Here is a 24,257-nt window from a genome sequence, read left to right as displayed (position 1 = left end):
TCGCACCGCGAAGGCGATACCAATTGTAATCCCAATGTGAGTGATATAGTTTTCTGAGGTTTTCCGATGTTTCCGTACATTGTCACATCAAGTCCATCATCACAAGCCGGATGTTGCTGCTAAATACTTTATTTTGAAATGTTCCCGTATACTCTGCACTGTACATTTACATCAGCAATGCAGTGTACCTGAGGGAAAGTTCCACTGTTGCATGTTACCTGAAACCCTACACCAGTCTCCTCGGGGAGCTACCAGCCTGAAATGCAACTCCATGAGATTTTAGTGCTGTGCCTACATGTACAATAAATCTCTATATATCATTACGTTCTATGTCATTGTGTGAAGAAAATGACGCAGCAGTTGAGAGACACAAACAATGGTTTATTTCCATAGGCCGTAATATTTCAATGCCTAATAGTAGGCGGCGAAGCAGCTGTAGCAGTGAAACCATCGGGACCCTGGGGAGCGACAGGAATTTCATTTGGAGTGGCGCATCCTCCTATGTGGCTTCTGATGCTGCAGAAGAGTTAAATAAGGGTGTTCTGTGCAGAGATTTTGTCAATAGTGGGATTTAACTGGGCTGATATTAGTCATAGCCTGTGAGTCAGCTATGGAGAAGTGTGAAAACAATATATCCCCCACAGAGCCGGGGCGAAAACACAGGAGAGCAGCGGCCGGGGGAAACACTACCTTTACTTTTTTGCCCCAACCATCCAGGATAATGTTTTTTATTTTATTTTCACTTTTGCCATAGCCTCCAGTTATATTTTTGAAACTGCAAAGTGAGACCAATACTGTGAAAACAGCTTGCTGCAGTATAGTAAGGGCAACATATGAAAATCTGGGAACTAAATCCTTACCAAGAAATTTCTTCACAATTGTCTTTAGGAACGTGCGTAGTATGATGTCTTAAAATGTTGAAATTCAACTCCCGTGGGAAACCCCCTAAAAAACTACTCAAAGTTGGGGTACCCGTAACTGGGTTTTTGAACATTCCGAAATGTTAAATTTGGCCTTAAGTAACTTGTGAGGGGTCAAACTAGGGGTTTTTCATGATTCTGAGTTGATCGCAAACATTAGTTTTACACCCAAAACACTCCTTGGTGGAGAAAAAAACAACCACACCCACTTTTCTTGTTCATCGGAACCCCCATCACCACCACCAATAGAATGTATTGCAGAGAAGCCATTCCTTAGCATCGCAGAGGTTGTGTCACTACTAGATACTCAATATAATATAACTTATATTCTATAGCCTTTTTTCTATAGGACATACACACCCTCCAGGATTTTGTGGTGTCACGATTGCAACTATTAATGCAAATTCAATCATGAATTCTTTGGCCTTGCCACTGCAACTTTTCTGCAAATTTGCTGTCATAGACCGCTGTGGCTACTAGCTGTGGCTAGCTGTTTTCAGCTGTGGCCACAGTGTTTCCATTATGTTTTTTTGCATGTCTGTGTTTTTATTACTAGTTATTGTTTTCATATAACATTAAGTTTTATGCGGATCGGGAGCGAGAGAGAAGGAAAGGCATCAGGTGCACACCAGATTTCACATACCAGTAAAAACGGAAACATAGCCTACACACAGACACACACACTTCTCACTATTGGGTACATGTACATTTAAAGGTTGCTTTCGTCTACTTTTTATTTATTGCCATGGTAAATCGGCCTAAGTATTGTTTAGTGGTAGTTGTAGTTGGTTAGCATTAAAAGTGAGGAATTTTGGAGTTAGCTAGTGCTAGACATGTTGAAGCCATTTACAACCTTCGACCATTGACAAACATACTACTTTTTACACCTTATGTGTGTTATCTCCTTTTTTTTTTCAAGAACTTGAAATATGTCATGTCATTACGTTGATAACATGCATAAGAAACTTAAAAATTGTGGTAACACTTTATTTGATGCCTATCTCTATAATGCATTATTTTCATACTTATAATAGGTTATCATAATAAAAGGTATAATACAGTTATAGCACTGTATAACTATAGTTATAAACACTCATAAATGATCATAATGCTTTATAACAATAATCATAACACACTATAACGCATTTTATCTTGACTTATAAGGTCAGGTATTAATATGTTATAACTTATAACTATTAGGAACTCGCTGACAATGCCCACATCGATAATGCATTAAAAATATAGTTATAATGTGTTATAATTGGCTTATAGTCGTGTATAACTATCATAATAAACACTCATAAATTATCATAAGGCTTTATAACAATAAGCATAACACATTATAGAGCATTATAATTCTATTGTAATACTTGACCTTAAGCCATTATAAAATGCTCTATGATGTGTTATGGATTATGCTAATTGTTATAAAGTCTTATGATCATTTATAAGTATTTATGATGGTTATACACTTTTATAAGCCAATTATTACACATTATAACTATATTTATAATGTATTATCGATGTGGGCATTGTCAGCAAGTTACTAACAATTATAACGTATTATAATACCTGACCTTATAAGTCATCATAAAATGCTTTATAGTGTGTTATGATTATTGTTATAAAGCCTTATGATAATGTATGAATGTTTATAATTATAGTTATACAATGCTATAACCACATTATAACTCATTATAAGTATGGTTATAATGCATTATAGAGATAGGCGTCAAAGTCTTACCAAAATTAGTTGGCTAGCAGTAAATAATATGGTTAGTTAGCCAACTCCTATGTGCGACTGAATCTGATGACCATCTGACCATTTTATTTTCCTAAATGCTAGCTGACTGCCCCATTAGCTATCAAGCTAGGATAACATGGCATAGGCCTATTGTCATCGCAAGGATTTTTGCAGTTAGGTTTAGGCGGTGATCTACTATACTCAATAGAATACATTAGAGATCAGCTATTCCTGTGCATGAAAGAGGTTTTCTTTAATGTCACAAAAAAACGTCCACTACTGAATACTTAATATAACTTATATTCTACCTTTTTACATTGTTGGACATTAATCTAGCACACACGTCAATCTCATGCCAAAAACCTGGGGGCCAGATCTGTCCTGCAATACACTTTTATATGGCCTTCAAGAAAAATATTATGTTAATAATGGCCCACCAATATAGCATTCACATTACTCACATTACAAATCCCATAATACACTACAACAGCTACCATACGGTCATGACCAAGCAATAGGCCCAAGCTGGAATGAACAAGTTTGTGACACACTGCAACATCTATCTTTTTCCATTCTTCAAAAAGAGCCTGGATGCTCGATGGAGCTTGATGCTCAGTGTGTGTGCAGATTAACATTATCATGTTTGCAATCAATGTAGCACCACTGTGTATTTTTTGTACTTTTCCTATCTTCATTTCGAACAAACTTGTTTCAGTTGTTGCTGGTATGTGAAATCTGGTGCATGTCCACTGTGTTTTCTCTCTCGCTGCTTGCTACCGGTCCGCATAATAAATTACATTTATAATAACTTTTAAAATAAATTTAGCGACACCACAAAATCCTGGAGGGTCTGTATAATGTCCTATAGAAAAAAGGGTAGAAAGTTATATTGAGTATTTAGTAGTATTATGTAACACAACCTCTGCAATGCTAAGGAATGGCTTCTCTGCAATACATTCTATTGGTGGTGGTGATGGGGGTTCCGATGAACAAGAAAAGTGGGTGTGGTTGTTTTTTTCTCCACCAAGGAGTGTTTTGGGTGTAAAACTAATGTTTGCGATCAACTCAGAATCATGAAAAACCCCTAGTTTGACCCCTCACAAGTTACTTAAGGCCAAATTTAACATTTCGGAATGTTCAAAAACCCAGTTACGGGTACCCCAACTTTGAGTAGTTTTTTAGGGGGTTTCCCACGGGAGTTGAATTTCAACATTTTAAGACATCATACTACGCATGTTCCTAAAGACAACTGTGAAGAAATTTATTGGTAAGGATTTAGTTCCCAGATTGGTCAAATATCTGCTAAAATGCCCTTACTAGTAAGTAGGGGAGACCGGGGTTGGTTGGCACACTTTTCACTCTTTGCCATAGCATCATTTATGTGAGAATATTCAAACCAGCATTAAATGAAAGGTTAAGGTGTCAGCTTTAACTAAACACATTTCAGTGTCCACAGTTATATTCTAAAATCAATTTATCTATGAATAAAATCATGCTGCGCACTTGTGCCAACCAGCCCCGACACGGGGTTGGTTGGCACACTTCGTGGGGTTGGTTGGCACATTGTAAAAATGAATGGATGAAGCAACCAATATAATAATAAATTGGAAATTTAATTCTAATGTATTAAAATTTAAGAAGATAGCATGTATATGCATGCTTATATTTGCATGTATAACACTAAAACAGGGCATTTAAGGCCACAAACAAGATAACACGTACACAGAACATCAAACAGTAAATGATTTGAGTTTTTTTTTTTCTTTAAAGAGAAAATATTCAATGAACATATAATTTATTCTTAAATATACCATATCACCTCTTTGTATTTGTATTTCTTTCCATCTCACTGTGTTTTAGATTTGCTGTGTGGGGTGGATGCAGATTATTTACATTAAGGCCTATATAGAATCACTGGAATTACAGTATTGGCATATGTAGGCTTTGTGGCCCATTTCACTGCATAAGTCATGTGCCCATTTCTTGCACTCAGTGCACTGAATTGTATGAAATTATGTTTAATCACATTTAATATATGTATACTGCATATTGGGGTTGGTTTGTGTGTGCCAACCAACCCCGACATGAGTGTGCCAACCAACCCCGACCAAAACAAACCCACTTTTGTGAATATATGATGTTGCCCAGGTAACATCACTCATCAAAGACTTTCAAGTTTCATATCAAGTTGAAGCTGACTCCTATCTCTACAAACTGGAAGTAACACATTTCCAATATCTTTATCCAAAGCAATTTTATAACACTTTAAGTGCGGGGGGCAATTTTTTACTTTTGGTACTAAAAAATTGATATTTTGCCCTCAGCAAAAAAGTGAGTCATTTTCAGATGTTTTAACAAACTAGATAAGTGCAGCTCAAAAAGATGATCATTTTGATGTCACATTTGTGAGTCTGTGACCAACAGGAGGCCAGAAAACAGGGGTGTGCCAACCAACCCCTGTAGCCAACCAACCCCGGTCTCCCCTATTTTGCAGAGTAAGATTAAAAAAAATAATAATAATAAAATAATGTATTAATTTACCAAGATGTGTTTGTAAAGATCTCCCAGAAAAGTCATGGTGACTTGCAAGAACATGATCCTTAACATCATTAAGAAAAAGGTCAGGTTATGAAAAGGTCAAGTTTACAACAAAATAAAAGTTTACATAAGAAAAAGTGAGCAATAAAATGGTGCTGTACGTTGTGTAACAACTTTCATAGGAACATCTACAAAACAAAGTTTTACACCTCTCTAATAACCAGGGGGGGTTTTGTTAGTTGTTATAATAGATAGAGGCAGTTGTGTAGGAGAATGCCTTGGTGTTTTCTTGTGGTTTTTGAGTCTTTGTTATTAACTTAGATTAGCATGTTAGTGTCACTCACCCATAAAAGACATGCTAATCCACTTGCCAAGTGGTCAGTGACCTCTTGGCGAAACGGTTAGCATCGCTGCCCGCAGTGCTGGAGACCCGGGCGACGATATTAACCTAACCCTCTCTTTTGATTTTACCGAGGTATTTTTGCATTTTGATCTTATGAGGTGTGTTACGAGTTCACCAAAATAACCAGAATTAATTTGAAGAAGGATGTGACCATGCGAACTAAAGTAAAATGACTGATGAACCAACTTCAGCCATCTGACCACTGTGCCTTAAAGCATAGAAGGACATCATACATGTAGAAGAACCTTTTTAACCCTCCTGTTGTCCTTCTGGGTCAAATTGACCCAATCTGTTCCCTTCCTCCATTCTTCCTTATTTTCTTCCTATCTCCCTTCCTTCTTAATCCTTTTTTCCTTTCCTTCTTTCCTTCCTTCCCTTCCTCTTTTGATCCAATTGGTCTGTTCCCTCATTCCATCTTTCTTTCCACAATCATTTTCCCCTTCCTTCCTTCCCTTTGTCCTTACTTTTTCCTTCCCTTTTGACCCAATCTGTCCCCTCCCTCCTTCTATCTTTCCTTCCTTTTCCCCTTCCTCTTTCCTCCCATATTTCCCTTTATCCTTCCTTTCTTCCTTCTTTATTTCCTTCCTTCCTTCCCTTTGTCCTTCCTTCCTTGACCCAGGAGGAACTGGAGCTTCTTCTGTGATGTTAAGGATGTGGTTTTAACTCAGCTGCCACACTTGATGATGGTTTTAAAGCAAGACTCAAGGTTTAAAACTAGAAACCAATATCACATTAAGAAAAATATTATGCAAAACGAAGACAAAGTCAACCTCCAAGTCGTCACGTACTCGGGACCCTTTGATGTCACTTTGTAGTGTCGTTTTAGTGTCACTTTTTCAGCATGTAGGGGACTTCAATGTGTTGAGTCTGCTGAAAGTTGATGCATGAGTCAAGCAGACCACAGCCCGTTGTCTGCTGACATATATGGGACGAGAGCGCATTATGGTTTTAAAGTCACAGTGAACTTTCTCTGTGTTTAATGACTCCATGATCTTTCTCTAACCTCAGCCGAAGCACATTTCCTACCATAAACTAACCCCAGAGAGTGATAGTTGTGCTTTTGTACTCCCATCATCGCCTACACACCACCACTTGGGTGCATCCTAAACAAGTGTATGTGACACATATAGTTGAGAGTGAGATCGTGTTGGGAAAACATGATAGAAAAATGTGTTAATGTAGAATTACAGTCTCCTTCACACAGATCTGTTATTTCCATCTGCTGACATTTTTCATAAAATAAAATGATATGAAACAGGCCGATGAAAACATATTTAATATCTGTCCTTTTTATGAGCAGGTGTAGACGTACATCAGCTTTACTGTGCCCATGTGTTTTCTTCCTGCATGTTCACAGCACCCAACTGGACCATAAAAAACATAACAATGAAATATCTTCTGATACCTGCTCTGGTCAGGGAAACATGAACCAGCTCCAGGCTCTGAAACCTTTTCATGTAGCAGCATCAACTTCTCTCCAACCTGCCTCCCTCAAACCCTGAATGAAAATCCACCTCATCACTTCACCTGTTTATCAATAACTCTTTATAGCACATGACTTTTCCATTACTGGATTACCCCCACTTCTCTCTGTCTCCTTTTTCCATCCATTTAGAGTATAATCCATTTCTTTTCATTGGGTTTGATCAGCAACAAATATGCATCCGCATACAGGAAAGAGGTAGAGGATCTAACATCATGGTGCTGCTTGAATAACCTGCAGCTAAAAGTGGGAAAAACAGAAAGAGATGGTGGTGGACTTTAGGAGGGCCATCATGTCACTGACCAATGGTGGCGCCTTGGTGGAGAGAGTCCACAGCATGTTCGTGGGGATCCACTTGACAACCTGACCCCCAACACCATGGTCACTGTTAAAGGGATAGTTCAACATTTTGTCAAATTGGTCCATTGCCATAATCCCTATAGTCATAGCAGTAGGTTTGTTACCTGTAATTGTCGGTGCAAGCTGTTTTTAGAACGGCGGAGCAGAGCCGTGAGCTGCTCAGAGCTACGCTACGGAGGCTAATGGGATTTCTTGGTTTCCCTCATCAAACTCATCAAATACACAATCCAACAACTCCACAACGCTCTGGTGGACAAGTTGTGACAATTCATGCAAAACCGCTGATATGCGTTCCCGTCAAGGGCAGTTTTTTGGCAAGCAGTCTAGAAAACAACTCAAAACAAAAAGTGAGTTCCGAGATTAAAGTCAGAATTGGCACCATAGTGCGAAATACGGGGGGGTTTGGGGGGGTCGGACCCCCCCGATTAACCCCTTGAGACCCCCTGAAAGACTCAAAAGCAAAATCTGAGGGGGGTCTCAATCTTGTCAAAAAAATAAATAATATAATATAATACAATAATTGTATTGTGGTCAATTAAATGTGTTTAAGATCACCATGTCCAGTATTCATAATTCAAAACATTTATTCGTTTAACATTAAGCTGAACCATGTCACCTGCGCATTATGCAAATTAGCCATGTGCGCCAGCCCAGCGCAGGAGTCGAGCCCACTCGCTATCAGAACAGAGGATCCCGTTCCTCTCCACCCTCTGCCGAAGAAAGTGAAGTTGAGGCCGAGTGCTCTGAAGAAGTAGCCGCAGCCCCTGCTGCTAGCACTGGTGATTGGCCGCTTTTCTTTTTCTTTCTTTTTTTTTTTTTTTTTTTTTTTACACCTAAGCAGGTGGGGTAATGGAAATACCGCAACCCTTGGCTTGACATTAAGGCAGGAAAATAACTTAAGGTAAGAGGCTAGCCTCAAACCCTTCAGGGGTCCGCCCGCTATTCAGACATCCCGCTATTCCGACATCCCTCTATCTAGACATGCCGGTAGTCCGACACTTTTTGATACCGCTATTCCGACACGTCTTTTTTATTTTTTATTTTATTTTTATTTTTTTACAGCTGCGATACCCAGGCGCGTCTCTCTCTCTCTCTTTTCTTTTCAGCATGTCTATCACTGGTTTGATGAGGGAGTGATGTTCTTAATCTCAACAACTCAACTATCAAGTCACAAACAAAACTGACACACATGATAAACAAACAGAACTATGCTGCAGTTTGTTTGTCAAGTTAACCTGTCACCTTCAGCACCACGGACAGCGCCGGGATGAGCCCGCGGAGCTGCAGCTGTGAGCGTCTGGGCTCTGGGCTTATGGCCTGGGGCCTTATTTATCAAAACTGTAAGTAAGCAGTGTAAAACTGCTGCTACTAAATTTTTTGCTTAGGCCTACGGTGAAAAGACAGCCCAAAATATTTACACCTTTTTCAGATCTATCAAACTGTGCGTGCACAACTCTGCACCTCAACTTTGATAACTGGATCCAAGAATGGTGCGCAGTTGCGCACGTGAACACACCTCCGTCCCGGAATGCCTACACAACCATATGGTCAGCACGTGCATATTAATTAGCCATGTGCGCTCTGTGGAGCGACAACAAAGTGACAACGAAGACAACGGGCGGAGGGAGGGGGAAAGAAAGCGAGATACATGGCATCGGGCAATAAATCAGGCAAAAACCTCCCAAATCTCAACAAAAGGGAGCAGAAAAAAGAATAATCTTATGTAATCTGCCCCTTTATTCCAGACAATCTTTTTTTCTTCTTTTACCTATGTTAAAACGATGTAAAGCAGCAGGATAAACTCAGGTGACAGAATAATAACAGTCTCAGTAGCTGCAGATCAGTGTGCGCTGCTGTGTGCTGTGTGTTTTTAAACTTGGAGGGTGTGTTTTTTCTTCTCTAATAGGCCTATATATTTGTGTATGAGAAACAGTGTCTCAGATGAAAAAATAAAAATAAATCAGAAGGACACGTCTGACTATAACGTAATCAATCAATGTCGGAAAAGCGGAATGTTTGAAAAATAGTAAAGTGCCGCTACTCCGACAATGAAAAAAAAAATGTCGGAATAGTGGGACGCTTAAAAAATAATGTTAATGCCGCTATTCCGACAATTAGAAGTCAATGTCGAAATAGCGGCATGTCTGAATAGCAGCATGTAACCCCTGCTTCAGCATACTATGGCCTGAACCCCCAGTGGTGTTGTTTGGCCAGGCGCCTGTTGTGAGCTATTTGTCTGTGCTTTTTCAATTTTTATGATGGCCCGTTATACGAATGTGATTTGTGGATGTGTTCAATGCTGTGTTTAAACGTATTTGCTAGATGGATGGTTAGATAAGGCTACATGATCGGTCATAGTTGCAGGCTGAGGATCTCGTCGTGCACATAATTGCACGTCAGTCTCCGATCTCCAGATTTATACAGTTGGTTGTTATTCGAGTGCACGAGTTTGGTGTCTTTCATTCATTTTAATTGTTGTATTTTATTTATTGTCTATTCGTTTCTGCATTGCCCTGGTCGCGCGCCAGTCTCCTATACCTGGCATTTATTCATTGTTCAAGTGCGCCAGTGTGGTGCCAATTATTGTCTTTTATTTATTTGAATTATCGTCTATTTATCGTCAATTACTTTCTGCATTGTAGTGCACAACTTTGCCTCTCCTTTTTAGGCTATAGGCTAATTTTCTTGGCTTATTGTAATGTTATAGTCCTACTTTATAAAAAGAAAAAAAAATAACGGTATTGCACAACAATCGCGAGTTAGGGACCCCCCCGAATATTGATGGGTATTTCGCACACTGATTGGCACTGTGTTGCCAATGTCATTTTTTTCTCATTACAACTGCTTCAAACTCAATAAACAGTAAAGTAATAAGAGTGTCAGTTAAAATATTCACAAGTCAATGACGTGCAGGTTATATATTTCTTTATTCTTATCTCAAAGCAAACCTGGATATGCATTTGCTATTATTATTATTATGCTGCACAATACACAACTTCAAGGTCTTGTCAGATGTGTAAAGGCATAATTCAAACAAACACAGTGATACAGAGCTTCATTTCTTCTTTTATGACTTTGGTCTTTTCTTTTTTTTCAAACTGCATCTAAATATTCCAAATAACACTGAATCACTCATGTTTATGTCCATGTTTGTTACGATCTGGCTCAAGGTCACTTTGAGTTGTAATGCTTTGTCAGCACGCCCATGAATGTAATATGAAAGCTGCAATGCTTTACTTTTTTGTGCTGAGTTTGAGAAACTGCGGAGACAGAGATGAGGGTACTTCAGGCTAGTCCATGGATATTGAAATGTAAAAGGAACCACTGGGTTTACATAAAAAGGTTATTACAGTTGCTTCATAGATCGCAGGAGGAAGGCAAAAATATCTAAAAGTCTGTACAAAAGCGAGGTTTTCTAACTTTTTTTTTTTTTTTTGCCAGTGTGTGATTTTTCGGGAAACAGAGCATGTGAGAGTGAATACATCAGAGGGAGTTGGAGAACAAGAGGAGAGCAGTAACGCAGCTGACTACAACAAGCTCCAGACTGTCATGAGCCCTATGTTTTTCTCCCTTTGTTGTTGTCTTTTCCCCTTGTTCCTCTTTCCTCGTGTGGGTGTGTCTGTTTTCCCCTTGTCTGCATGTTTGTGTGTCTGGAGTCGGGGTGGAGTCAAGGGAGTTCTGTCTACACTGATCAGACTGCACACCTGCTGTCATCACACACCACTTCCTGATCATGCAATCAAGCCACACTCCTGCAGGATAAAAGACTCAGGCCTAGTCCATACGAGCCCGGGTATTTTTGAAACCGTGAACATATGTTCCCGGTTGTATGTCCTGTCCACACGCAACCGCGCTTTTGGAACCCTGAAACCGTGTTTTTTTGAAACCAGAGTCCAGGGTGGGGTTTTGGGCCGGGGTTGGTTTCACCGGGTGCGTGTGGACACTGCAACCGTGATTGTTTTACTCGTTTACGTCATAGCTGCACACGTGCTGATGTAAACACTGCCAGCTGCAGAGGTTGTTTGCAGTGGTTTGCAGGTGAGCTCGCAAAAATGGAGGTGACAAAGTGGATTTTTATCACTTTTATTTTTTATTTATTTATTTTTTTACATCATCTAAATGCTATTTGTATAGTTTTTCGATGAGAAAAATATAACTAAACGGTCGTCAGGGCGATCCTCTTGTCAGCTCCAAACTCACCCTCAATCACAGACCACAGCTGGTTTTCCACACAGCATCATTTACAGTAAAGTGACGCTACAGATCAGCTGTTTTTAAATGACAGAACTACTACAGTAGCTGCAGTTTCTTATTCCCCACCTTGTTTGATTGAGAGTTTTTTGGGATGATTTTCATGAATGAACAGGCAATAGCCTATGTCACTGTCAGACCGGTGGGGGGTCGCATCATGCAGTGATAAAAAAGAGCCTATGCGGAGATGAGGAACGAGCCAAAAGCCGAAAATGTATTTGTGACGTCCGCGGTCGATATAAAGTGGATATGTTTCATTCATCCATGTTTTGACAGACAACACAACAGCCAGTGAATGAGTTGCACCGCACCGACAGACAGTCATGTGGCTCAGCCAGCCAGGTGACGCACACAGCACAACAACACAGCGCAGCAACATGTGCAGGCTGCTGCAGCAGTGCACGTCAAAGGGACACCGCCGAAAATAAAATAAATAGGCTACACGTAGTTTTGAAATGGTTTTTGCGCATGTTTTCATCCATAAAATGACCAAAAATGAACACTATAAGCGGATTTCTTGATGACGAATTATTTAAACAGCATTTGTATAGAAATGATTCCTCCCAAGCCTTTGGATCCATAAGCGGTTTCCACTGTATTTTGATTGGTTAAAACAGCCTTCCACACGTGCATTGCGTCACTTGGTAGCGGATTTCACGGTTGCGTGTGTACGCAGTGTTTTTATTACACCACTCGTGTGGACGCGGAGCAAAACTCCGGTTTCAAAAATACCTGGGCTCGTGTGGACTAGGCCTAAGGGCCTGTCCCAATATGCACACTCGATCACACTTACACACTTGGGCACTTGGCGTGTTCATGAGCTTAGTGTACTGTAAGTGCGCAAGTGTGTCCCATTTCTCCAACGACCAAAAGTGCAGCGCACTTGGTTTGCACTTTACCCACACTTACGGTAAGACCACATCAGAGCTGTAATTGGCCAAGTATAAATCCCACAATGCACCAGCTGGTGAAGTCTGCTGTCACCGGGAGCTACAAGCCACGTTTGGGAAATACCATTGAATAAATTTCAATAAAATGAATTTGACTTTCTATCTCATAATTATGACTTCTTTAATCTCATATTTTATATTATTTCATCTCATATCTTTCAATTTCACTTTTGTTGTCTTAAGGCTACGTTTACTTTGATGGCTTTGATTTTTCTCCACATAAAGCAAAATAGAGAAATAGCTCATTGACACAGTCTGACAAAATGCATGACAGGAAATAAAGCTGTGCTGTGAGAATAGCTACAGGCTCTTCAAATGGGACAAAGGCTCAATATATTTAAGACAAAAAGTATCCAAAAAGCAGCAGACATTCAGGGAGCTATGAAACATGAAAAACAGCTCTGATACTGTATACTACTGTGGCTACTGTGGCTACTGAGGCTCTGCTCCTCAAACATTTCAAACTGACATTCAAACAATAATAGTGTCAAAGCTCAGCCAGAGTGGAGCCATGGAGACCCTGTGGACATGAGTGACTGAAAGAGTGTAAACATAAGGTGTGTGTGTGTGTGTGTGTGGAGGAGACTGCAGTCCGGCGGGTCCTGCTCTGCAGTGGAGACACGGCGGCTGAAGGGGCCGAGTGAGAGGACGGTTCCTGTAAAGTCCCCCCCACCTCTTTACCAGGAACTCCCTCAGTGAGAACGCAGCTTAACTGTGGTGTTCTGGTGGGTGAGGCAGGAGATCGCCAGTTCAACTCCCAACCATGTTGGTCATGTAGCCTGTGTCCCATTCTCTCTCATCCTGGTTCCCATCAAAGCACCTCTTTCTGTCCAAATTAATTAGAATTAGCATTTATATTATGACCCATAGCAAAGCAACATCTAGTGGCTATAGTCATTTTGAGTCATCAAGACTGTCATGCAGGAGTGTTGACTGAAACCATGGCCGTGTTTTACATGGCGATGACCTGTAGCCTATATTGGTAAAGGTGCTGTGTTTTCAGTGGCGACCATGATGCTTGACATCCACATCATACGTAGGTCCGGTGCTTCAGGACTGGCTCATGACTTGTGATTTCACCACAGCTCTATCAATTCTAAAATGTGTTACCTCCTCCCCTCTCCTCTGGCACCGGGCTGAAGAATCAGCACCACCAGTTGTTTATCTTCATCAGCCATGCCCGATTACTTTCATAATGGTAGTGGATGGAAACGCACATTCATTTGCATATGCAATTTCTTTCCCCACTTTCGCCTTTTTAACCACCACTCAAAATTTGGCACAAATATGTTATTACAGATATTACAGATGACAGTTCAAAAACTGTGAATGCATCAACTGGAAAGTGTTTTTTTTCTTTCTTTTTATTCACTATGTCTGACTTTCTGCCATTTAAACTGAATGACACCCATTTGACTTGGAATTTTGGCTTCTTAGCAGATGACATGACATGATACATATTAGGCCTTTCACATATCCCCCTATTAGGATTAAAGCCATGAAACTCACAGTTCAGTTTCATTCAGATCCATTCATTCTCTATTGCTTCCCAATGTTCACTATCTATGCCATCGTTAGCCAAGCTAGCTAGCCACCGACTTCTTCTTGCTAACTTTAGCCAAGCTAGCCAGCCATTACTAGCCTTACTAGCTAACTGTTAGCGGCTAACGTTCCTGGCGGCTATACGTTAGTTAACACTTATGCAGACTAACGTTACTGTTGTCAAAAAACGTGGGAACTCAAAAATTCAGGCGCAACAAAAAAAGATGGCTGGAGTCACAAATTAAGCTGAGCTGTGCAGTTTATTTTACAGTGCAACAAACAACAGGGCAACAAAGCAAGCCTCACTCTCTCCACCCGAGCTTCTGCTCGGCCTGGCCTTATATACCCCAAACCCCGCCCCAAGAACAATCAACACCAATTAACCCATGAAACAATAAGTCCGGTAACTATACTCCACACACCGGCACTGAACTGACCTTATTAACAATATTCAACATCATACAAACCATCACAATCAATAAACAGGCTCTATTTGAGCATTTAATACATAAAGAAAAACTCTCCCCCTCCACTCAGTGGGGAGATGGTATGGTCCGCAGCCGACCATACCATAAAAGCAAGCTGCTTCTGCTGCTCTGGTTCATTCCTCCATGGCCGGCACAGGAGCAGCAGCACGACAGCAGCACCCAGGTAACTATGACAAAATAAAGAGAACTGAAAACAAACAAATATGATGAGTAGTGTGTGGTTTTCTTGTTCTACTTCGGTTGGAGATATGATGATGATGAGTATGAAACCAAAGGGGTGCGTGCACTCACCCAACAGAGGGGAAAATGTGTAAAATGTACCATGTAGACTGAAGACTGAAGGTGCTTTATAGTGATGAAGAGGGCTTCGTCACACTGTGGTTAGTGATGGGCAACCGAGGCTTTGTTGAGGCTTCGACACCTTATTCGAGTAATGGTTCATTACTCGAGGCTTCACTGACACAGTCGCTCGAGTATGACATCTAGTGTTCAATAAAATGAAGTGCAATTGAGACGTGTCATTCGGTTCATTGATTGTTTGAGATTTGATTTGCCATGCACACTCCTGTTCAACAAACGTTACATGGTTGTATGGTTTCAAGCTGACACAATAAAAATTAAAATATAAAATAAACATGAAGTTTCTCATTTGGCATATGATTGTGATAGGCTTTCGGTATTGACTTAGCCTGATATAGCTATTAGGCTCTGCTATGAATTACATTCTCCTCTGAAACAAGTCTAAACAGTCTATGGCTTTATACGATGTGAAATGGTGTAGATGGCAAATGTGATCTCATTTCAAAATAGAAAAGAAATATGGCAAGTTCGGCAAAGGATTCGATCTCACGTCTGTGGGGGGAAAGCCCGATGTAATCACGGTGCGCCACCGTCAGTTTCACGATAATAATAATAATAAGACTTTATTAAGGACACCATCAGAGGTCCATAGGGACTAAAAATACATAAAAGACAGACAATAACGATAACGAATAACGAATAACGATGTGTCGTACGGGACGTATTAAATATTTCTGAAGCCCATACAGTCGTTGACGCTTCAATCGTTACAAATATGCGTGTTACAACGCTTAAATAAATTATTTTTCCTCTGCTCCACATATCATGTTATAGAATTCCTGGTACTGAATGCTACACTTTCCAACCAAATCTCTGCCGCCTCAGTTTCTATGTGCTCCGAACCGAAGGCTCAGCTCAGCTCTCACAGAGAGCCGAGACAACCAAAACATTGACGGTGCTTCATGAATGACTGAACCACTCAACTGCTTCAAACGTCATCCAAGTGGTTCATACGTCACAAGTCACGTGACCAAACCACGCCTCGGCACAGTGGTTCGATACAATTTGCTTCATGAGCTACGGCGCATGTGTCGGAGCCTCGGTGTCAAAGGACCATCACTAACTGTGGTCTAACATCTTGCAGCCCCCTTCCCCTCGCCCTCAAGAACCATATATTTTTTGTCATCACTGTAAATAAGAACTTGTTCTTAATTATCTGCCTGGTTAAATAAAGGTTAAATAAAATAAAATAAAATAAAATCCCTCCTCCACCTGTCCTGTCCTTGTAGTGTTCCCTTCAATAGCAGAAAAAAAGCAGTAGCCTATAGGCTACATTTAAAACACTCACTTCTTGCTGACTGCACATCAATATTGTCTTTTTTACTTTGCCGTCTTTTGCTACGGGCTGCAAAGTAGAACATGCTGTGCAGGAGTGGACCATTAGCTTTAGCACTGTTACACTGTGTATTAGCAGTAGTCCATCTGCTGCCAGCACTTGTGGAGCTCAACCCGCTGAAGAAGTTGCTTGTGGTGTCCTCGCATGTTGGCGAACAGCTGGGTGGCCCGTAGGTGTCTGTGGAGACTGGCTGGAGCGAACTGCTGGATAACACACAGTTTACAAATAGAGCATTTGGCAGCAGCTGATGAAGTCGGAGCGAAGGCAGAACAAATGTCACATTAATTAGGTTGAAACATACACTAGGCGCGCCAATGCTGTAGCCTATTAACCTCGGTAATTAGTCCACTCAGCACAATCAACGGAAAAAAACAGATTGCAGACCTCACCTTATTTCTATAGCATTAATGGATTTCCTTTTAGCTTTATTGGGAAAGTGTGTTGAGAGGGGGAAAACACCAGATAATGCCAGTTGCAGCTGTCTTTTATGCAGTGTGGGTCTGCTGGGTTACTGATTTGGTGGCTTAGTGATGTCCTCAGTAATTGGCTGCTTGGTGTATTTCCATTAAATCAGTCAGACCGTTTACATCCAACAAGATGAATAATCCATTGCTGTTTTAGAAGCCAAAATGCCAGTTTCACATGGACTAATTTCTAACGTAGGCTACCATGGAAGAGTCCTAACCATAATATTACACAGCCTTAACAATTCAGCAAGCCTAACCACCATGATGCTGTGAGAGAGAATAAAAGTGATATCCCTTTGTTTTTTCTTGCACCTTGCACTTCATCATCTCTAGTAATGATCAGTTATTTTTACTTTACACAGTTCAATGTCCAGTGGAGCCTTTCAGCTCCCTAGTTCACTGTGTGTATGTGTGTGTGGGTGGCCCTGACTCGCTAAGAAATCAGTAGACAGAGAAGCAATGTCGCCATAAATGATGGAAAAGAAATAGGTAGTTAATAGTGACCATGTGGAAAATTATTGTATAGGTAAAAAAAAATAAATCCTCAAATGCAGGCCAGTATCGAAGATGCTGCAGCCACGGTCCACATTCTGAGGGAGACCTCTTATCTAACATAGCATGAATAGGGAAGTAGAATAACATTTGCTAGAGAAAGAGATTCAGATGAAGCAGGCCATCAAACCTGGAAAAAAATATGGCTGATAACCAGCATTGACATTTCAGGCTGTGTGACCCAGGAGACAGAGCACATAGTCTACAAATCAGAAGTCTGGAAGTGTGAGTACCAGCTCCTCTAGTCCACATTTCAAAGCATCCCTGGGCTTGACAGATACTGAACCCTGCACAGCACCTGATGCATAGACAACACACAGTATGAATGTGTGGGCTACTGGGTGAACTGGTTGGTTGTGTGAAGGTTTATAATAGCAGACAGACAAATCACTGTGCTAATGTTAAGTTCAAAGAGACTATTGGATAGACTATGATTAGGACATCATAAGGCCACACTATACAGCTAATATCATACATCAAAGTAATAATATCATCTGGCGTGTCTGCTTCTTTCGATATGTCCGTTAGACATGTTTAGTCAAGTTATTACATTATTTACTTTATTACATTAAAAATTGCTAAAATTATTACGTTATTGCCCATTATTCCATTTTGGGTTGCTACAGACCTTTTAACACAATGATTGGTCACTGATTCTGTCTGTAGTGATGATAAGGTTTACTGAGAATTTAGTTTATACACCATGTCAGACACTACTGAGTACTTAATAAACATCACACATGTATACTTCTGTATTTATCTTTCCCTTTTTGGTCTTCACTACATTTGTGACACACACACACACACACACATGACTGTACTTGTCAATCTGGTTCATGCCTTTGTGTGTGTTCTCTGATCTCTCTGACCACAGGACCCACTTTTTGGATTGCAGTGCAGAAGGACTGGACTGTGCACAGCCGGCATCAAAATGTCCTCTTCTATATTTTACTCCTGTCCAGCCACAAGTTAACACCAGTGTTTGGGGATCTTCTGGATCACTGTGAAGCTGGTAGCTTCACGGCATTACTCTCCTCAGGTGTTGATATTTTGGGATTTGGATGGTTTATCTCTCAGGATACAGTGCTTTAGTTGTTTTTTTTTTCCTTGGAGAAGATCATGAGTCCTGATTTTGTTTTTCAGCTCTTTTCAACCAAGACATGACTGTACATTTTGTGTCTGTTCTGAAAATGCTAAAGCTACTGTCACAGATTGGCTCAGTGAATGTGACAAGAAAGCAAATCACAAAAAGGTTGTTCTACAGACAACCAATTTATCATAACTACAAGGTAAGACCAATGAGCAACGGGGTGTGGAAATCATCAGGTTTAACAGTGACAACTGTACTGTACTGTTGGGCTGGACATTAAAGGAAATATCTCTCAATGGTTGAACAGTTAAAACTTCCCAACACTTAGTCAATAACTTATTTATGTGGAAAACAAATAGTCAAGGGGAGAACGGGTTTTTAGGAAATGCATGTCACCTTTCATTAATTGTTCAGAAAGTTTGGTGTGCTTCAGAAATTGCAATAAGTGGTCAATGCAACAATGTTATGACTTTCAGCCCCCCCCATCCAACCGAGTCCTCTTGGTCAGGTGTGTAAACGACCCAAATCAAACGACAAGTTGGGAGTTTAGTAGTGACAACATATTGTAGATGATTTGTAGTTAGTAATATAATTATTTAATAGTTAATAGTAACATTATTTTTATTTTACTACTGGTGATGTTGTTTATAGGCTTTAACAGTCATAAAAGTGGTCTTCATTAGGGAAGATCATATACCACTGAGCGAACTGTACCTGTATAAAACTCTCACAAAGCTCATTTCCTCATCAATCCAAAAGCAAACATAAAGTCTCACTGACTTTTTATTACGGGAAACAGGGTGATGTTAATTTTCCTGGTTGGCCTGCAAAAAGAACTCATCGGCACTATGTGTGAGAATGGGCAAATGAACATGTTGAAGTAAAGGGGGAGATTTACCAGTCAGACTAACATTTCCCCAAGGCTTTCTTTTAACTGTGCAGTGAGTTTCAGCTCATTGTGTAACTGTCTACTCCACAAACACCGTTTATATTAGAAGAGTATAAATGTGTCCCCTGTCAGAACACATGCTAGCTTCTCTCTCTTTATTTCTTTCTTCTATCTTCACTCTACACCGTTCCCTGTTGTACTTAGGGGACTCTGTGTTCCCTTTGCTCCTGTCCTCATGGCCTGTTTAGTCACTGAGCCCAAGATAGAGACAAAGAGAGGCCAAAGGAGTGTTGCTCCATCATCGTATCACACTCACCTCAATAGCCAGAGCCGAGAGAACATAGAGCCCGTGGTGGTGCGTATAGCAGGAGTCTCACAGCTGCTTGCCCCATAGTGTGTGTGTGTGTGTGTGTGTATGAGAGGGCTTAGCGCTAGAGGGACTGCAGCAAGAGAGCCAGAGGGTCAGGCGTATGGAGAAGCATGTGTCTGCAGACCCGGAGACCTGCACATTCAGACCCCCGACTTGTGGACCCGCACATTCAGACCCCTTGGTTTTTTGTCTGTTTTCTATGCTAATGGGTACAGATAATGTATACAAAATATGGACAATATGGTTGGCAGTAGGAATGTGAGTATCAAACGTGAATCACATTGTTCGTTTAATGTCATAAAAGTTTTTGCCGAAAATGTATCTGACAGTGTAATGACCGTTTTACCATAATTTACTACGATTGTCTTATATGCACGTCAAATTATATATATATAATATTGATCTTTTTGGAAGCTCGCTTGGCCGGCACATTTTGTTTAAGTTAACGAAACCAAGATACTTTTAATACTGTGTGCTTAAATTAAACAGAAATACAATTATAGGCTATGTGTGTGGGCCAACGTGTTGATAACATATAAAATGTCATACTTTTGGGGAAGTCAAAAAAAGGGTTGTGACAGCACTCACTTTAAGTTGAACACTTTTTAATTCATAAAAACTGCTCGGCAGCAAGAAACGGACGCGTTTCGGCAATCAGCCGTCCTCAGCGTTACCAGGTCAGTGGGTGTGTCCATTATTTAACTCAAAGCCAGGTGATTCCAATTTCCATTCACATATATACACAAAACATTTATAAGCTACATACTGTAATTAAAGCAATCAAAAAATGTCAGAAAATATTATAGAAAATATTACACAGAACAATGAGGAACATTATCATGTGAATAACATTAACGAAATTACAATCAAGCACTACATTCATGAAAATCGACAAGTTGTAAATGTGACAACAACACTTGTCCCTACTGTTTGATCCCAATGGACCTATATCTTCGACAGTAATACAAAGAACACACATGGGTCTATATGATAACCCCGTAGATAAAGGTCAGTGACAAACAAATGTGGTCCGACCACTGCCCGAGAAGAGGAATGAACATACACGCAATTCACTCCAGGCAGTGAGGTGGACCACATCTAAATCACTAACCACCATCACAGAAAACATGAAAATAACAGTTCCTCATTCAACCCCCTCGGATGCTCCATCTGTAAACGGTGGATCCAATAAGCCTCCTTTTGGAGGAATCTCTTCTCCCTGTCACCTCCCCTAAGAGGAAGATCGACAATTTCTATCCCCATAAATCTCAGACTGCAGACTCCGTGGCCCGCTGAGTTAAAATGTCTGGCGATAGGTGACTTCTCATCATGGTTTCTGATATTACTTTTATGTTCCGAGATTCTGATCCTCAATTCTCTTTTGGTTTTCCCTACGTAACAGAAACCACATGGACATTTAATAAGATATACGACATGCGTCGTTCTGCAGGTGATCCTGCCCCTCACCTTAATTTTCCTGCCTGTGTGAGGATGTGTGAAATGGTCCCCTTTAATTAACGAATTACAATTCACTACTTTTGGGGAAACATTGGCCCACACTGTCAGATACATTTTCAACCAAAACTTTTATGACATTAAACGAACAATGTGATTCACGTTCGATACTCATGTTCCTACTGCCATCCATATTGTCCATATTTCGCATCCGTCATATCTGTATCCATTAGCATACAAAACCAATAGTAACCCCATGCAATTGCACATTTAAAAGCATTTTATTTCATTATAGGCTATTAAAAACAAGTTTAAAAGTGTTCCAAGCTTCAAAAACAATTAGACCTTGGCATTTTATTTGGATTTTGCCCTGTCAAAAAAAACATAATGTGGGTCCAGACTGTGCAGTTGCAATTTTACAGTCAACCATTAGGTGGCATTAAAGCCCCAGTATGTAACTTATTTGGCTTTTTATTAGCAAAAATCACATAGTCTTTCATAAATACGTATTTCACTTAACCGGATGTCATTTTACTCGACGAGAGAAAGACGGTAAAACAATACCACATCACCATGACAACATGTTGTCACGTCTGTATCGTTTTGCCTCGTGCTGGCGGACCACTTGTTTACATAGAGGCTTGTTTATCCTGTTACATGCAGCGTCTGTTGTCTGTCTGACGTCTGCCCCATTTCACCTGAATGCAACATCAAGAATACGTTCAGATATGCAACCGCTCCGCTAGATGGGGGGGAATTCCTACATACTATACCTTTAAGGGGTCTGACTGTGTAGGTCTCCGAGTCTGCAGCCATATACTATTGGGAGTAAGAGATGCAAGGCATGGTGTGTGTGTGTGTGTGTGTGTGTGTGTGGGAGAGAGAGAGAGAGTAAGTAAAGCAGATTGATGTAACTGAGGGTTTCTATCCATCACTCATGTTGCTCGCCTTCTTACCATGGGATATTGGGATATTGCTCTCTCAAACACACACACATGCGCACACACAAGTACACACTGTGAACCTCAGCATTTTTCCCATTGGCCGCCCGCCCCCACCCGTTCCCACCCCCCCTGGACTATACATCAAGTGGCTGTGGAAGTATCCCCCCCAGACCCCACATCTTATAGACGTACAGACACACACACACACACACACACATGTGCTGGTCACAATTCATCACTGGGGCTTTGGAACAATCCTAGAGACCCTACAAGTTACAGCTGGAGCCACAGCCGACACACCGTCATAGCTAAAGCTGCCATCCATCAACTGAGCTACCACCACCCCTGAATTCCACAGCTACCACCAGTGAAGATATATTGTCGCCATAGCGTGTGTGTGTGTGTGTGTGTGTGTGTGTGTGTGTGTCTGTGTGGCCCGATTTATCTTGACTGCTAGTCAGCTCATCACACGAGCACACAATATACTTGCTACACCAGAGGGATGTATGTGAGCCGACACGTGTGTGACTGAAAGTGTATAGTCTTAAAACAAACACACACAGGTCAGAAGTTTTTCCTCTGATCTCTAAGGCTGTGTTTGAATTGAATCTTCCTCACACACACACACACACCTACGCACACGCATACACACAGACGCAGCTGTCAAAGCCATTTCACACAGATTGTCATGGGATGTGAGAGTTATTACAGTAAAGCAGCTCAGGAGAGGCTTGACACTAAATGTGATGAGCGGCCCAGCAGAGGCTACAGATGCTGCAGGTTGTGTTTACTCTGAAGGAGCTAAACTAAAACTACTGGTCAGAAGTTTGTTTTTGTTTTTTTTTCTAACACTGCAGTCTTAGCAGCTCTTATTAAAATTGACTTCATTTGAGGTCTTTGTTCAAGCATAGAACAAATAAATGCCTTGAGATTTAAGAACAGTGAATCATCAAGCACGCAGATGCACTTATGATGTCAATGGCAATAGAGATGAAAGATTGCTCTGTTTTCACCTTGTGTGCAGCTCTGTGTGGCTTAAAGTTTGGAAATTGTGCTGCTTTTCCATCATGTGTAGTCACCTCAGTACAGTGCAGTAACTGAAACAAATCTCTGTGTGGCTTTTTTGTCACAGGACAGTTGGGACTGGTTTTATTGATTGTTTTGTTGTGTATATTTTAGTAGATATTTTATGCATGTTTTTATTCTCTTGTGTGTTTTAGTTATATAACTGTGTTTTCCCACTGCCTGTGAACCCACCATCTTGATGAAATGCACTGCACCTGCGAGGCTCTCCTGTTCTCCTACAGACCAATCATCGGCGGAGGAGGAGGGCCCGGACCGGAAAAAGACCGGAAACAAAAGACCGTGGAGCACCAGAACACGAGGAGAGCTTGGCTGGAGAAGTTGCCACGGGGAGACCGGACACTCGAGTCGGACGAGGAGAGAGACGAGAGGAAATCCAGACGTTACGACGTGTAACACTCGCAGCGGCAGGGCTTTAACGCTCTGCCTCGTGTGTGAGTACCCTTTTGGGATATTAGTAACGTTCTGGTGTGGAGATCGCTAAGAGAGCTTTGCTCATTTTGAACGTGTATACTGGCAGTGATCTCGTGTGTTACAGGTGGCCCTCCAAAGAAGGACGAGGCGCTGCGCACGAGTCTCCCCTCCAATCCCACTCGCCTCCAATCCCACTCGCCATCCCGGTCTGGCTGAATCCTTTTTAAACAGAGACTGCTCGTTTTATGGATTTTACCCCTGTTGGCTTTTAAACCCTTTTAACTGGACTACAGCTGTTTTAGAGGGTTTTTATCAACTGGGTCTTATTGTCATTTTAAACTGTAAATAAACCTTGTACATGCATTGGCATCTGCGCCCTCTGTTTTATCTTCACTGACAGTGTGCTCCCACCCGATCGTAAGAATCTGCAAATAATCCATAAACATTTATTATTCAATCTTTATTCACTATCCACTCCTTACATTTTGTGGTTCTTAAAGGGCTACATAGTTCAACATTTTGGCAAAATGGCCCATTGCCATAATCCCTATTGTTTTAGGAGTAGGTTCTTCAGAGTTGTTTTCAAGGTAAATTCATGCAAAACCACTGATGTGTGTT

The sequence above is a fragment of the Trachurus japonicus genome, chromosome 10, assembly GCF_045865225.1.
Source record: "Trachurus japonicus isolate A0001 chromosome 10, Traja_1.0".
NCBI classification, from domain to species: domain Eukaryota; kingdom Metazoa; phylum Chordata; class Actinopteri; order Carangiformes; family Carangidae; genus Trachurus; species Trachurus japonicus.
This window is presented reverse-complemented; position numbering follows the sequence as displayed.